Source organism: Dromiciops gliroides, chromosome 4 (genome assembly GCF_019393635.1).
Source record: "Dromiciops gliroides isolate mDroGli1 chromosome 4, mDroGli1.pri, whole genome shotgun sequence".
NCBI classification, from domain to species: Eukaryota; Metazoa; Chordata; class Mammalia; order Microbiotheria; family Microbiotheriidae; genus Dromiciops; species Dromiciops gliroides.
In genome coordinates, this window is record NC_057864.1 from 20,906,376 (window position 1) to 20,924,264 (window position 17,889).

Sequence of the window (17,889 nt, forward strand, 5' to 3'; positions counted from 1 at the left end):
GCGTGTGCGAGAGGTGACAGGCTGTGTTAATTTTTCTCATATAACCCAGGAGTACTCTTCTCATTTCCTTGCTCTTCTGTCCTTTTCCATGCTTGGCTGTGCATTCAGGAATTCTGCATGAAGAAGCTTGGGGCAGGGATCCTAGAATCCTAGATTTAAAGCTAGAAAAGACTTAGAGAACAGGTCCAAGAATTGGACTCATTGTACAAATAAAGAAACTGAGGCAAGGAGGTTAAGTGACCCTTGTCCAGAGTCACATAGCTAGTAAGGATCTGAGACAGGCTTTGAAACTGGACCTTCCTGACTCTGAGTTCAGGGCTGCATCCATTACAACAAGTTCCCTGGATGTCAAAATCTCTCCATCAAAGGATTCTGGATAATCTTTAGTGGCCAAGCAAGGACCCTGAACTCGGTAGACACAGAGCTAAAAACAATTTGTGTGGGAGCCCTTTTCCCCTATCCTAGTTCTTGTGATTACACAAAAAGCACCTACTGAGTGCCAACTTCATGTTAATTATTGGGAGTGTTTAGACCTCACCATATTACCAGAATAGCCTGGACAAAAAGAAGGTTTAGAAGTCCTTCCCTCGATTAAGATACGTTCATTGAACCCAGTCTGATGGTGGGTAGCACAGAGGCTGGATTTAGAGCCAACTGTGGTTCCTGGGTTGATTTAGCTGTTCACTCTCTCATCTTCCTTTTGCTTCATCTGTCTGATGAAGGGCTTGGTTTAATTAACATAATATAAGGGCAGGGGCTGGTTTCTTTGTTTTTTTTTGGTTTTTTGTTTTGTTTTTTTGTGGGGCAATTGGGGTAAAGTGACTTGCCCAGGGTCACACAGCTAGTAAGTGTTAAGTGTCTGAGGCCGGATTTGAAGTCAGGTACTTCTGAATCCAGGGCCGGTGCTCTATCCACTGAGCCACCTAGCTGCCCCTTCTTTGGGTTTTTATATCCTCAGGCACAGTGTCTGGCATAGAGAAGGTGCTTAATAAATACTGGGTTATAGGGATACAGATTTAGAGATTATAGATTTAAAACCAGAAGGCATCTGAGAGGCCATGTAGGCCTACATGAAGAGACTGAGGCCGGGAAGAGTTAAATGGCTTCCCTTAGATCTCATAAGTAGTCTCTTTCACCTTCCATAATAGTACATATTCTCTAGTACTTTAAAGTTACTCACTCACCAGCATTTATTAAGTGCTTACTGTGTGCTTATATTTACACTGTGCTATGTGGCAGAGATGTAAAGACCGGCAAAAATCTGGTTACTGCTCTTAAAGTACTTGAGAGGTAGCTGCTGAAATTGCCCATATTCCCATTTTTACTCATGGGGAAGTATTTAAAGGGCTCAAGGAGTTCTCGAAATCTCACAGTTGGGACCCAAAGTCTGGTCTCCTGACTCTGTATCCAATATACTTGGCTATCATCTTCACCTTCATCAGGGCCCTGCTTAATTTGCCCCATATTCATAGATACACAGATTTTTCACATGTTCAGCTAAACTGAGTGAGCCTCTCACCTTGGTCATCATAGAGCAGCTTTTTCTGACCTAATGTTCTGACCATGCATGATTGTGTATTGTCATTATCTGTATTTGTATCATATATCCCACTAAACTGTAAATTCCGTGAAGGGCCAAGGCCTGCCATATTGAATTTGCCTCTCTCCAAATGTCTAGATTGATGAAGGAATTTTTCAAGAATTAGAGGCAGCAAGCTGGAATAGTGGATTGGAATCAGGAATATGTAAGTTCAAGTCTAGCCTCAGACATTATCTGTATGACCCTAGGCAAGTCTCTTAACCCTGCTTGCCTCAGTTTCCTCATCTGTAAAATGAGCTGGAGAAGGAAATTGAAAACCATTTTAGTATCTTTTCAAAGAAAACCCCAAATGGGGTCGCAGAGAGTCAATTTCCTTACTTGTAAAATGGAAATAATAACAACATCTACCTCCCAGAGTTGTGGTAAAGATAAAATAAGATAATTTTTATAAGTTTTTTGGCCCATAGTAGGAACTACATAAATGCTTATTCTATTCCCTTCCCTTCAAGAATTATCACTATGAGTTCCTTGAGAGCAGGGGGCCATTTTTGCTTTTCTTTGTATCCCAGAAAACCCCCTAGTGCTTAGTAGGTGCTTAATAAATGCTTGATGAGTTGAGTGAAAAATGGGAACGTAGATTAGAATGGCAGAGATTTCAGGATCCCTCAGTTAGGACTTTTTCTCTCCTTTTTTACTCCCAATAGGGGGAAGAAGGTAAAAGAGAAAAGCAATAAGTTTAATGTTTTTTAAACAAAAGAATCTGCCTGAATAGATTCTCTTCCCACCCCAAATGAATTTCTACTGAAGCATCATTTGAGGCCATCTTTCTCTCTGGTTACCATGGGTTCTAGCATTTCTGGATATCTATGTGATTAGTTCAAAGAGTTAGTGGTCAATAATGTATCTCTTCTGTCTCAAGAACACCACTGGACATGGGATCAAGGCACTAGGAATCAATTCCAATTTCAGCCAGTAACTGAACTTTCTGACCTTAGTAACCTGTCCTCCCCTCATTGTGACTCAATTTCTGCATCTATGAAGTTACATTTGTTTTAGATAATTTCTGAAGTCTCTCACCTGCTGTAACATTCTAAGGTTCTATGTTCCCCTACAGTGCTAACATTCCATGTTCTATTTCCTAAGGTTCCCTCAGGGCTCTTTATTTAAAGGTTTCTTCTAGCTGTGACATCCTATATTCTGATCTGTAATAGTACTTCTAGCCCTTACTTTCTTCGTCCCTTTTAGTCCCCATAGCCTATGATCCATTCTCTAAAATTCCTTCCAGCTCTAACATTCTATAGTCAAAGCTTTTCTTGCTCTGAATTCTATCTCGTATGAACCAATCCCCTCCTCCAGCTCTATTATTCTAGGTTCTGTGTTCTAACAGCCTGCTCTCTGTTCTCTAAAGTTCCTCCTAGATCCAAATTTCTATATTTTAAGGTCTTTCTAGTTCTGACATTCTATGTTCTAAGGGATAATGTTCCTTCTAGGTTTAACAGTCCTTTTGCTGTCCCATTTTTTTTTTTTTAAGTGAGGCAATTGGGGTTAAGTGACTTGCCCAGGGTCACACAGGTAGTAAGTATTAAGTGTCTGAGGCCAGATTTGAACTCAGATACTCCTGACTCCAGGGCCAGTGCTCTATCCACTGCGCCACCTAGCCGCCCCAAAGTGATTACTTCTTTTTTTTATTTTTATTTTTTTTTTTGCGGGCAGTGGGGGTTAAGTGACTTGCCCAGGGTCACTCAGCTAGTAAGTGTCAAGTATCTGAGGCCGGATTTGTACTCAGGTTCTCCTGAATCCAGGGTCAGTGCTTTATCCACTGTGCCACCTAGCTGCCCCTGTCCCATTTTTTTTTTTAATGTAGCACTTCCTATAATAGGGACAACTACCATTAATGAACTAGGAAATGCAACATCAGTATTCATTCTCCTTGCCTATGGTGATGTGGTTCTCTGACCATAGAGAGATAACTACTGTATTCTGCCTTCATCAGATCTCATCTGAATTGTGGTTAGCACTTCTGGATTATACAGTATATAAGGAAAACTGCTTAGGTGGAGAATTACAGAGAAACACATTTAGGTTTGATATTAGGAAAGAATTCCTACCATTCTGAAATATGGGATCAACTACCTTGGGAAATACTGGGTTCTCCATCCCTAGAGGTCTTCAAGAAACAATGGTGTTTTATTGTGACAGGGATTCCTTTATGGACGGGGGTTGGACCAAATGGTCACTGAGGACCCTTTCATCCCTAAGTTTCTGTGATTCAGTGTTTGAAACTTCAGTATCCCAATCAGAATTGTTTTAATCTGTGTTCCCCATAGCGCTGCAGCAAGAATCGTCATCTCAGCCCTCTGGGAACCTTTCACCAGCATCTCTGAGTACTCACTTCCTCGTTGCCCATCTTCTTTGTGAACAAAACTCCAGGGTACTGGCAGGATCATCCAAGGCATATGTGGGTCCAGGTAGGTCACTGGCTCTTTTATTCTTACAGGAGGTGTTTTGAATAACCTATTTTGTTCTGCTTATCCTGGACTCCAAATATCAACTCTCTTTTCCTTCATATAGTCATCCATAGAGTCCAACAAGTTGAGCCAGAACAGATACTCAAGGTCATGTGGTCCATATCTTTATTTTTATTTGTAAGAATATGTGGCCCAAAGAGGAAAATTGGCTTGTTTATGATCATGCCGATGAAACATAAGCTCATAGGGCTTCTGCATCTATGTGTCCTGGAGACAGAACTGGATTTGAAGGCAGAGTTCCTGTGTTCAATTTTCAGTTCTGATACTTATTACCTGTTCAAAATTTAGTAAGATATTTCACCTTTGGAAACCTCAGTTTCCTTATCTATGAAATGGGTGGGTGGAGCATGGATGTGATGTTTACTGACATCTTTGCCAGCTCTTCATCTCTTGCCTCCACACTGCATGGATTGCCTTTTATGTCAACCATAGCTGAAGAGGGGATCTCGTGTTTCTTGCCTTTGTGTTCTGGGGATCTGTGATTTTATTGTCAGTATGCTAAGGATAATGAAAGGCAAATGATGTCCAATGTGACTTGGAAAAAAACAACAACTCACAAACATCAACAAAATTATATGTTCTTTTTTTCCCGTAGCGATCAACGAGCTACTAATGTGACTTGTTTGCTGTCAATACAGCTTATAATGACATGGTTCTGGAGAGGGGTGCCAAATGTGGCTGGTATTCATCGTACACATGTATTAAATGTAACTTGATCTGTGTTTGGCGGCACACGTACTCCTGTTGCTAATTCAGAACTGTGGCTTCCCTTCCCTGTGGGATGATTAAGTGGAAAACAGGAATTGGGGACTGGGATCGCTGTTTGGCAGTGTTAATAACAGACTTCATTTCCAGATCAAAAACACTTTTCTTGCCATGACCTTGAGAGGTAGCTAGTATAGGGATCTTTTAAATTTATTTTTTATTTTATTTTCTTTTAAAAAAGGGGGGGGGCAGCTAGGTGGAACAGCGGATAAAGCACCAGCCCTGGATTCAGGAGGAACTGAGTTCAAATCCTGCCTCAGAGACTTGACACTTACTAGTTGTGTGACCCTGGGAAAGTCACTTAACCCCTCAATGCCCTGCAAAAAAAAAAGAAAGAAAGAAAGAAAGAAGAGAAAAGAAAAAAAAATATTCAACAAAATTGACCAACATAGCCAATGTGTCTTATGATAGTCAGTTAATTGCCCATCCATTTTTCTGAGAGGAAGTAGAGACTACAATGAGTATTGGTTAAGGGAACTTGGGATGTTCAGCCCAGCGAAGAGAAGATTTGGAGAGGAGTAGAGATATTAGGGCTATCTTTGTAGACTGGGACAGTCTCATGAAGGAGAGATTTGACTTGTTCCATTTGATCAAAGAAGACCAAACTAGGAACAGCATGTAAAAGTTTCAGAGGGTGAATTATGTTGCAGCTCATAGTAAGGTCAAATTTTCTAATGATTAGCGCCATCCAAAAGTATACTGGACTGTCTTAGAAGGCAATGGGTTCCCCTTCACTGAACAGTCTGCCTTTGTCTACTCAAGTCCTCCAACCTTAACCTTTCTCTTGAGTTCCAGTCCTGAATCACCAACCAAGTTTTGAACTTGATATCTTTTAGGCATCTTAAACTCAACTCATCCAAAATAGAACTAATTATGCTCCTCCCCCCATGACCTTCCCATGTTCTAAACTTCCCTATGACTGTCAGGGTTAGCAACATCCTCCAAGTTATCCAGGCTTGTAACCTAGTTGTCATTTTCAATGCTTCACTCTCTTTCTCTCCCCATATATCGAATCTGTCACTAAGTCTTGTTATTTCTACCCTTACAGATTATCTCACATACATTCTCTCTTCTCTGGCATTGTCACCACCCAATTACCTATTACTTTGGTTTCTTGTTATCTCCAGGAAAAAATTAAAAAAAATATTGCTTGGCTTCTAAAGCCTTTCCTTGTTTGTCTTTCCCCACATTTCCAGTCTCTGCATACTTTTTCATGCTGCCCTTTGCAATTCCTGGGCTGTTGTTGGCAAGGCTTCTTCTATCTCTTCAAATACCTAAAGTCTGGATTTGATGTTTATGGATCATTAGGTCATAGCTTTTGAGCTATGTTTAGATCCAATCTTCTCACTCTAGAAATGAGGAAACTGAGGCCAAGGAAGGTTAACTATTTAAAGTAACATGGGTTTGTTACTATTACAGGTGGGAATTGAACTCAAGCCCCCAGACCTTTCTGAGACTCTCTAGAGAGTCAGTACTCTTTCCATTGTATTAATGTCTAGTAGCCTGCCCCAATTCTGTTTTTTTCCTTTTTTTCAATGCCTCATCTTAAAGGGTATTGTGGTAGGAAACTCTTTTTGCTTTCTGGCTAGGAATATCAAAAAGGCATATTTAGTTTTGATGGAAGGGAAAACTTCCTAAGAAGAGAGCCATCTACAGGATGAAATGGACTGCCTCCGAAGGTGATAAATTATCATTTCTCAGCATTTCATTCCCTTCCCAGCCAAGTAGAGATTGGATGGCAATGTAATTATATTTAATAACAGAAATTTATATAGTGCTTCAATGTATATAAAACACTTGACATATATTATCTCACAACAATCTTGTGACATTAAATCTGGTTAGGAAAAGTATTATCACCCCCATTTGATAGATGAGAAAACTAAGACTGAAAGTGGTAAAATGACTTGTCCTGGGTAACACATATAGTAAGAATATAAAGGCGGAATTGAGACCCAGCTTCTCCTGAGAATCTAATTTTAGTGCTTTTTCCTCAGCTTCATAACTATCTTAGAGGTGATCAAAAGTCAGACCTAGAAAGGACCTTACCCTGTCTAATCCCTTCATTTTATTGGTTGGGAAACTGAGGCTCAGGAAGGGGAAGTGACTTGTCAGTTTCCCACAGATAGTAGCACTGACAGATTTTGAATCCAGGTCTTCTGACTTCAAATTTAGTATAAAGATGAGGGGGAAGAGAGTTCTGGGCATGGGTAATAGCCCATCTAAATGCCTGGAATGAGGAGATGGAGTGTTTTGGGTGAGGAAGAGCAAGTAGACCATTTTCCTTGGATCGTACAGTATGAGATGGTGGTTGGAAATGGGGGGCTGAAGATGTAACAATACTGGAAAGATGCTCAGGTCATGAAGGACTTTAAAATCCTCTGGATGTTTACTTGATCCTGGAAGTAATAGGGAGCCACTGGAGTTTATTGAATAAGGTAGTGACATTGTTAGCCATGTGATTTTGGGAAAACTCTTTGGTTGCTGAATGGAACATGGCCTAGCATGGAGAGACTTGTGACAGTGGGATCAACCACAGACTGTTGCAGTATACTGGCCTTAAAGTGATGAGGGCTCAGACTAGGATGGGGGGACTGTCAAAAGAGAAGGGGGTGAGGGGCAGCTAGATGGCGCAGTGGTAAAGCACCAGCCTTGGATTCAGGAGTACCTGAGTTCAAATCTGGCCTCGGACACTTGACACTTACTAGCTGTGTGACCCTGGGCAAGTCACTTAACCCCCATTGCCCCGCAAAAAAAAAAAAAAAAAAAAAAAAAAAAAAAGAGAAGGGGGCATTTGTGAGAGATGTCCCAAAGGTAGAATCTGCATGACTTGGCAAAACATTGAACACATAGCATAAGCTATTGTTCCTAGATTCTGTCTCTGACTCATTAAGTGTCCCTGTGTAAATCACATCCTTGAATTAAGCCTCAGTTTATCAATCTGTACATAACTTATAGACTAGACCTGATGATCTCTGAGGTGCTCTCTAGTTCTGAGTCTATAGGAGATGCTGTAACAAGTGTGATGCCGTGTGCTTTATTAACAACAGAGATAGGATAAGAAACTTGGCCATGTGCCCTTCACACAAGCCCACAGGGCTCTAGTTGTTCCTGGTAGAAGGCCATAGTTCTCTCCCCTGAGTGCCTTGGACTATATTATAGCTGATGATGGAGGCAAGCCTTGGGAATGTGGGTGGCTGGAGAGAGAATACGTCCAGGCTTCTACAATGCAGCACCAGGTATGCCAATGGAGGGGAGGAACAGTTGGTGAACAGTTGGTGAATGGATATTTTTATGCAAGGGTTGCCTAAAGGAAAAAAAAAGGAGAGAGCTGAAAAACCTGTTCAGGAAGAAGCCACAATGAAAAAGGTCTTTGTTTGCTTTTTGGATTTTTGAATTCTGAATCTCTTAGTTCCATTTCTGAAAGAGAGAACTGGAGGTCTCTGAGAAGCCAAGGCCCCCAAACACCAGAGATGTTTAGGAAATCAATCAAGCCTGGCTGGGGGTGGAGTGTTTAATTATTAAGCAAAGAGCCCAGAGACTTGCGGGGGTTGTTTGGATGTTTTCATGTCAGAATTGTTTATGTCCACTGTGTTTGTGATTCATGCACCTGTGAGCTGTAGAGTGACAAGTTGCAGAGTTGAAGAGGACACTGAGGATTGTCACCACCTACAACAACACAGACTGGCTAATGAGATGAGTAGTAGAGAGAAATGTGGGCATGATCACTCTCCATGAAAACATCGTCCCACTTCAGGCTTAGAGATTCTCAGGTGCAGAAAGCAGTTCAGAAATCATAATGTTAGCAGAGCTATAACTAGTGTGGGGTGATGAGGCTGTGCCCCAAAGTGTTAAATTTTAAATGTTCAGCTGTATTGTAGAAACAATAGAGCTTACACCTAGTTGGCAAAGTGTGTGTGTGTGTCCACAACCGTTATTATTTATTGTCCAGAGGCTGCTGGGCGGAACAGTGGATCAGAGCACCAGAGCCTGAAGTCAGGAAGATCCAGGTTCAAATCTGACCTCAGCTGTGTGACCATGAACAAGTCACTTAATCCTATTTGCCTCATTTTCCTTATCTGTAAAATGAGCTAGGGAAGGAAATGGTAAATCACCCCTGTATTTTTGCTAAGGAAAGTCCAACTGGGGTCATGAGGAATTAGACATGACTGAAAGATGGCTAAACAACAACAAAGTAGTAGTGGTGGTGGTGTTAGTAGTAGTAGTAATAGTAGTGGTAATGGTAGTGGTAAGGGTAGTAATAGTGTAGTGATGGTTGTGATGGTTAGAGGTTAGAGTGATTGACTTGGTATTGGGAGCCCTTGAGTTTAAATACCACCTCAGACTCTTATTGGCTATGTGATGCTGGGAAAATCACTCAACTTAAGTCATTCTCAGTTTGTTCATCTATAAAATGGGTATAATAATACTGACCATGTCACAAGATTGTTGTGAGGATCAAATGGGATAATGGATGTGAAATGCTTCTCAGACCATGATGTTCTATATAAATGTAAGCTATTATTTGCAAATCCATCTCTCAGAATATATGATTCAGGGGGACAGCCCAATAGTTATTCCCATTGCACAGCCCAGATGAGGATTGCTTGTGGATCTGTTGCCTATCTGACAGAAAGATTAATAACAAAATCTTGCTCTTGGGCTCTGTGCCTTTCCCCATAGATTTCTGCTCATTCTTCCCTTCAGTTCTCCCAGCTCAGCACCACGTGCTTCCTTGGGATCTATGGAGCCTCACACTATGTAATTTGCAGTCAGATAACTTCCTCATCATTGGAGTGGCTGTGGAGCTAATTTTGGCCATATCCTCTATTTCAGTCTTTTGTTTCCAGTTGTAAAGAACAATGGGGCTCCTTGTTTTGTCTTCTCCATTTTCTTTATGGAATTGTCAGATTGTTCCAGAGAGCAACAAGACCTTCAGAGGTTCATTTCCATTCATGTAACATAGCATGCTTTGTGTACAAATGCACCATTACTGGGAAAAATCAAAGGGCATTAACTACGTGAGGAATTTAACAGATCTTTATTAATCGCCTACTATGGTCACAGCATAGGGGCCTAATAAATGCAGTTTGATTGTACTATGTGATGGGCATGAAAAGACAAAAATAGTCCCTTCCCTCAAGTAGCTTATATTCTCCTAGGGCTATCCAAAGCATATAAATAGATAGAGAAAAGCTGTTTATACATATGTATGCAAAGTAATTCGAAGAGGGAAAAGGTGTGAACCAATGTGAGGGGAGGGTAAACAGGAATGGCTCATGTGGGAGGTTGCATCTCTGCTGGTTCTTTATAGAGGCAAATTCCTTGTCCCTTTTTCCCATTTCTTCCCACCCCAATCCTCCAATTGATCGACCTTCAGGAACCTGATTACTTGGACATTCCTTGTTCCTCAGCCATGCAGGGCTGTTCATAATCCCTAATTCTGTCACAAAACTTTTCTAGGTTCCAGATCAAGAGCCCTGCAATTTCTCTATGTGGCACTAATCTCCTGTCACTCTACCCTTACTCTTCTTCAATTTTTTTATGAGCAGTGGATCCCTTGCCCTGTACGTCTCTGCTGGAATCAAATCAGCACCAGGTGCTTTGCCACAGGAGAGGAACCTAATGCAATCAAAATCCCTTCTTCAGTTGGAAATTTGGCTAGAGAGGGATCGACTTCAACCTGAGGGCAACAGTCAGGGCCTTTATCATTGATTGATGATGGTCTGTTGAGAACACTATGGAAGCGTTCAGTTCATCTCTCCAGGGTCATGGCTGGATCAATCTGGCTCCATCAGTACTGAGTAGTTGAAGTGCACCATAGCGCAAGGCCTATAAATAACTTTTAGGGCATCGTAAAAGCATTTTGTAAAACTGAATCTCATCTATCTTCTTACTGAGGTGAGAATCTTGCATCTCTCTAAGTTTTATTTGCACTTTACTTTTGATGGAGTTAAAAACTGTCTTCTTATAGGAAGATGAACTATATTCCTGGAAAACCTTGTGAAGTCTGAATTTCAGATATACCAGGGAGTCCTTGGGAGGAATGGAGTCAGCAACAGCAGTGGTCATTTACCACTTGTGTGTCTCATGACCCCCTCATCCCAACACTGTCTTCTATTTACCTGAACACAATGAAACTTCATAGATGTACCCTTGCAACAAACATAGGAATTTAATAGACTTTGTCATTGTAAGGAGAAGAGACAGACAGAATGTGAGAGTGACAAAGGGGATATGTGGTGCAGAGTTCTGGACCAATTCTAGACTTATCCTCTCCAAGCTTCACATTCACATTCAACAAAAGTGGAGGCCCCAAGACAAGATGACTACCAGAAGAACTAATGTCTAAGAGGTTACTGAGTGCTTCTCCCTATTTAAACAGTTTTTTGCTGAGTTGGAGGGAAAGCTGATCCAACATATGATTGGCATCAGTAAAGAAGAAAAGGAGTGGTCACCTTCCAAAGATTTGATGTACAGTACTGCATTTATTCATATAGTCTATTTTGATAAAAAGATCACTGGCTAAGGAATACAGAGACAGTGTGGTATGGTGGATAGGGTACTGGACTTGGAATCAGGAAGAGCTGAGATAAATTCTGTCATATATTTATGATCTCTGTGACCCTAGGCAAGTCATTCAATATCCCTTATAATTCTAGTGCTTCCCTATGTTGATTATCTCCAGTTTATCCTGTTTATAGCTTGTTTGTACATAATTGTTTGCACGTTGTTTTTTCCCCCCATCCCAACTTTGACTTTGACTCTGAGGAGCAGGAACTTCTTTGCCTTTCCTCATATCCCTACAGCTTAGCACAGTGCCTGGCACATAGTAGGTGATTTCGTTCAGTGATTTCAGTTAGTTACAACTCTACATGATGCCACTTGAGGTTTTCTTGGCAAAGATGCTAGACTGGTTTGCCATTTCCTTCTCCAGCTCATTTTACATATGAGAAAACTGAGGCAAACAGGGTAAAGTGACTTACCCAAGATCACACAGCTGGTGTCAGGCCAAATTCGAACTCAGGAAGTTGAGTCTCCCTAACTCTAGGCCACAAATTCTATCCAGTGTTCCACCTAATTGCCCTAAACCATAACGCTACTATAAGTAGGTGCTTAGTGTGTGTTTATTGATTGACTGATAGCTCTCAGTTTCCTCATTCATAAAATGAGGTGGTTAGAATTGATGGTTTCTAAGTCCATGATCCTACGGTCTGCAAAAACGAAGGAGTTTGACTCTCTCTAGATTTTTACAGCTCTAAATCTATGCTCTATAAAAGGCGATGGCTCAGTTAGGTGACCTCTAGATTCCATACAGTTCTAAGTTTATGGTCCTGAGAAGCTGCGAGAGGGGAGGATTGCTCTCTCTTGCCAATTATGTCTTTAACTCGCTCTGGGACCCTGGGCAAGACTGTTCTCCCCTTTAAGTTTCAGTTTCCTCTTTTGTAAAAGGAGGAGGATGGCCCAGATGATCCCCAAACTCCTGTTCAGACCTACAATTCTGCGTCTAGACTGTTCTATGTAAACGCGTGGTGTAGCTTCCCAACTTTTGTCTTGCTGTCTGCCTCGAGTTTCAAAGAACCTCCATGTTTCACTGATGGCATGTGTTTGCACGCTGACTTCTGCCTGAGGAGCCATCACTGAGCATGGTTGGCCTCCCACCAGGCTTCTTCATTAGTGACCTGTCCCTTGCCAGCATGCACTGTGGGTATCTGACAGGCAGCCAGCCATGATCACATGGCTGAGGTGGCGTTTCAGACTGGGGAGGCGGACCACACTCCCAGCTTCAGAGGGAAGAGCTGAGCCTGCCTAGTAGTGGTCATCACTGTTTTACAGGAGTTAGAGGGTTTGGGGGGGACTTTCCACCAATGCTGGGGAGTTAGCTGGCAGGAGGAAAGGAAAGGAGAAAGACACACATATAGAGAGAGACAGACAGACAGACACATTAGAGGATGGATTACCAAGGAGACTAGTCACCCTCCTCCCTAGCTCTATCCACAATTGTAACTTTTAAGAAGCAGCTATAATAGATTCACAGGCTCTGTATCTGAACCTTATACTGCCTGAATCTCACAGATTCATGCAGCCTAAGAGGCCAAAAGGCCCTTTGATAACATTGGACAGATAAGGAAACTGAGGTCCAGAGAGGGTGTGACTTGCATAGGGTCACACAGCTCAGGGCAGAGCAACCGCTAAAAGCCAGGTCCCCTGACTCCCAGTTGATTGATTTTCCTACCGTGTTCTGTTTGCCTTTCTCCTGCCTCTAGGTTCTGACTACTTCAAAACACCAGCTTATCCCCTCACCAGGAAAGAACAATTAGCAAGGTCATATATTTTGGTTTCACTTGGGTTTCTAATATAAAGAAAATCATTTACTAACTTAAGCTATTAGGTTTTGACTAGTGGCTCTATCAGTAGAGCAAATGATTGACTGGGCCTGAGTTTGTTCCTACGGAGAAAACTGAGCTATAGAATTTAAACATATTTTGCAGAAATATAAACTCTTTTTTGAATTAATGGGCACTAGATCCTGACATGGAGGCAGAGTGAAAAATAATATTTATTTTTCAAAAATATCGACAAAACTTTATTCTATAAGTTCTTTCCTTGCAACCTCTCTGAGCTTCACTGTCATGATCTGCAAACTGGGCACAGAAATTCTTATACTACCTACCTTTGAGGGTTGTTGAGAGGAAATGAGTTTTAAGCCCCAAAGTTCTATGGAAATTTAAGCTCTTATTCTTCTTAGTTTTGTCCAGACAAGATATTTAATTGAGGGTAGGGAATTCTGGAGAAGGGGGGTGCTCCTTGTAATGGTAAGAAAAGACCCAGTCCTCAAAGATTAGATCTAAGTAGATAGCAAGCTTTCTAGATATTACAAGCAAGCCATGACTTAGAGAGATTGATTGAATAACAGCATAACTCTGTTGTCCGAGGTATAACTTACAGCTAGTTTTCATCAGGAAGAAAATATAGAAGTAAAAGCAAAAAATCTTGGACTAAATTTCAAACTGTTGCTGAGTTCAATGTAAGTATGCACCATACCAACAGATAAAAGAGAGTGTAAAATCTCAAAAGTGGGAGTATAATGTCTTATTGCCTCATTGGTTATTGTGAAAAGGAGCCTAATCATGGTAAAAATATAATGAAAGACATTAAAAATATAACTGGAAGTGGAAAAAATCTCAACACAAGGGAGTAGATGTGACTTACTCAATTTCCATTAAGATGGTGAAATCTTAAAATCATGTCGAGAAAAGGTACATCTAGGGCCCTTCCTTTTATCTTTGCTTCCATACCCTTCTGCCAATTCAGATCAGCAGCTATTAATGATTTACTCCCTTAGAACTTTGTATGGGGCATTGAGAATCATTTGTTGAAGGCCATATAGTCAATATGTACCAGAGGGAAGACTTGAATCCAGACCTCTCTGAATCTGAGGCCAGCTATTTCTCCATTATTCTTCAATATAATCATCACATTTTATTCTTTCATTATCTCTTCTTCTTCTTCCATCTTTCTCATTCCAAGTTCAGGACTTTAGCCCCTATACCAACCATGACACCTCCTCATCTTTGACAGAAATCCCATCGACTTAATAAGGAGAGAGGTGATGCTCATACACTAAATTTCTCCCTATAAATCAAGAGGAACTGCCCTCAGTCTCAGAATGGCTCTGCTGCTGTTGTAAATCTCCTGGTGAATGCAGTGGATGGTGGCTTTGGGTAATTACATAGTATAAAATGGAGCCTCCCTTTCTCAACATGGAAAGAATTGTTATCTGTGCATCTCAGTTGGTGATTTATGGCCATTCTACACAAATTGATCATTTGAAGACCCACTTCATACAAATCATGGGCATCCCCACTAATGAAAATTTCTGATGGGTAATGGCAATCATTTCGGTTTCTATAGGCCACATTCAGATATATGTAATCCTCCCATCTCTGTATTATCAGGAAGGAATCCTGACTGTAAGCAGGGGAACTGGGCTTACATCCTATCTCCAAAGCTTAGCTATGTGATGTAGGTCATCTAACCTCCCTGGGCCTCAGTTTCCTTACCTATAAAATGAAGGGGTTGGATTGTATGGCCTCTGATGTCCTTTCTAACATTAGTGTGATGAGTCTATGGCTCACCAAGTCTTCACTCAGGGTCATAGGGCTTCTGTGAGATGGGGCAATATCTGAATCCCGGAATTGCACTGTTGAAAGAGACCTCAGGAGGGCAGTTAGGTGGCAAAATGGATAAAGCACAGGCCCTGGATTCAGGAGGACCTGAGTTCAAATTTGGCCTGAGATACTTGACACATTCCAGCTGTGCAACCCTGGGCAAGTCACTTAACCCTCATTGCCCTGCAAAAAAAAAGAAAGAAGGAAAGAAAGAGACCTCAGGAACCACCTCGTCCAACTAATAACTGAAATAAAAAACTCTCTAAGCAACATACCTGATAAGTGCTCTTCCAGTCCAGCTTTAAGACTTCCCATGAGGGCAAATGCACCATTTCTGAAGTCAGCTCTCATTGGTAAGGCATTTTCCCTCGAAATCCAGCCTACAGCTTTGCTTAGTTGGTACTCAATGGAACAAAATTCCCTAATATGGCTACCCCAACATACACTTTCTGCTTTCCTTCTTTGTGTTGTCTTTCTCCACTAGATTGTAAGCTCTTTGAGGGCAGGGACTGTCTTTTTCTTATTTGTTTTACCAGTGCTTAGCACAGTGCCTAGTACATAGTAGGCTCTTAATAAATATTTATTGAAATGAATTGAAAAACAGCTCTCTGCTACTTCTACTTATTGGTCTCAGTTCTGCCCTCAAAGACCAAGCCAACCAAAGCTCATCCCTCTTTCACAATACAGATCTTCAAATGCTGCAAGAGAGCTGTTCTTCCTAAAGCTTCTCTTCTCCTGGTTAAATATCTCTACTTCCTTCAAATGGGAACTTTCCTTAAATGGGATAACCTCAAGGCCATGAATTATCAATATTCCTGTGTCTAAACTATTGTTCAAGCCTTTTTTCATATATTTGGATTGCCCAGCCTCTCCCTGACCCCACCCCATTCTCTGCTTGTTGAAATCATATCTATCCCTCTAGAGCCAGCTAAAAGGCCACCTCCATGGGGAAGCTTCCTGTGATTTCCCTATGCTCTTTTCTTTCTTTCTTTCTTTCTTTCTTTCTTTCTTTCTTTCTTTCTTTCTTTCTTTCTTTCTTTCTTTCTTTCTTTCTTTCTTTCTTTCTTTCTTTCTTTCGTGAGGCAGTTGGGGTTAAGTGACTTGCCCAGAGTCACACAGCTAGTAAGTGTCAAGTGCCTGAGGTCAGATTTGAACTCAGGTCCTCCTGAATCCAAGGCCAGTGCTTCATCCACTGCACCACCTAGCTTCCCCAATTTCCCTATGATCTTAATTCCAGGATCCATTTTGAAGACTGCTTCTTGTTAAGGACCTTCCACCCCCACCCCCGCCCCCCTAAGACCAATCCTTTGCATGTGACTCCCAGACTCTCTATCATGTCCACACCTCTTTTTTAAATAAACATTTTTATTTAAAGTTTTGAGTTCAAAATTCTATCACTCCTTCACTCCCTTCCCTCTACCTTCCCCTGCCCCCACCTCCCTGAGGCAGTAAGCAATCAGATATAGGTCATACATGTGCAATTAAATAAACCATTGCCATATTAATCGTTTTGTACAAGAAAATTTAATAAAAGAAAAAAATGAAAGAAAGTGAAAATTAGCATGCTTCAATCTGTGTTCAATTAATATCACTTCTTTCTTTGGAGGTAGTATGTTTCATCAATAGGCCTTTGTGACTGTCTTAGATCATTGTATTGCTGAGAATAGTTGTCATTCAAAGTTCTTCATCAAACAATTATTGTTGTTTGTGTGTAGAATGTTGTTCTGGTTCAGATTACTTTATTATACATCAGTTCATACAAGTCTTTCTGAAATCATCCTGCTTATCATTTCTTATAACACAATAATATTCCTTCACAATCATATGCTACAGTTTGTTTATCGATTCCCCAATTGATAGGCATCCTTCTGAGTTCCAATTCTTAGCTAACACAAAAATAGCTTCTATAAATATCTTTGTACAGATACATCCTTTTCTCTTTTTTGGATGTCTTTGGAATAGAAATATAGCAGGGATATTGCTGGATCAAAGGGTATGCACAGTTTTATAACTCTTTGGGCATAGTTCCAAATTGTTCTTGCGAATGGTTGGATCCATTCACGATACCACCACCAGTCCATTCCCTTTTTTGACACCACTCTATTTCAGGTCTCTATCGTCTCTCACTTGGATTATTTTGATAGCCTCAATCAATTAATCAATTAGTAGCCATTTATTAGGCACTTACTATGTGGAGGCAGCTGGTATTACAGTGGATAGAATTCTGGACTTAGAGAAAGAACTGAGTTCAAATCCAGCCCCAGAGACTTGTTAATTCTGTCTCTGGGCAAGTCATTTAGCCTTTGTTTGCCTCAGTTTCTTCAACTGCAAAATGGGGATAATGATAGCAACTATCTCCCATTGTTATTGTGAGAATCAAATGAGAATATCTATAAAGCATTCATTATAGTTCCCGGAACTTAGTAGGTACTTAATAAATGTTTGCTCCCTTCTCCCCTCCCCTTAATGTGCCAGGCAGTTGTATACTACATGATGATAGAACAAAGATGAAGACAGACAAAAGAAACAATCCACATACTTTGGGAATACATTTTTGAGTATTCTCTTAACTCGCCTCCTTACCTCTAGTTCCATCCCTCTCCTCTATTCTCTCAAGAAATGGATGTCAAAGAAATCTTCTTAAAGTACACAACATATTTTGTCATCTTCCTGCCCTTCCTTTGCACCTCCAAGAGCTCAGTGTGAGCAGTTCTCTTGGAACAGTTATTGCCTAGGGGCAAGAGTGTTAGACCTGGTGTCAGAAGACCAGGATTCAAACCTTGCCTCTACCACTTACAAGGAGACAGGAAACAAGCATTTATTGAGTACAGGCACAATAGATAGAGTGCCAGGCCTGTAGTCAGGAAGACATCTTCCTGAGTTT

General features: G+C 41.0%; 1 protein-coding gene across 5 annotated transcripts in view; it reads left to right on the plus strand.

The window, feature by feature from the left end:
* The window catches only part of DAB1 (DAB adaptor protein 1), a 1,311,411-nt gene that overhangs the window by 275,680 nt on the left and 1,017,842 nt on the right, over positions 1-17,889 (plus strand). For all 5 annotated transcript variants that reach the window (XM_043963034.1, XM_043963028.1, XM_043963033.1 and 2 more), the window contains exon 2: positions 3,868-4,008. The gene's annotated coding sequence lies outside the window, so the exon portion shown is untranslated. The remainder of the gene's footprint in view (positions 1-3,867; positions 4,009-17,889) is intronic.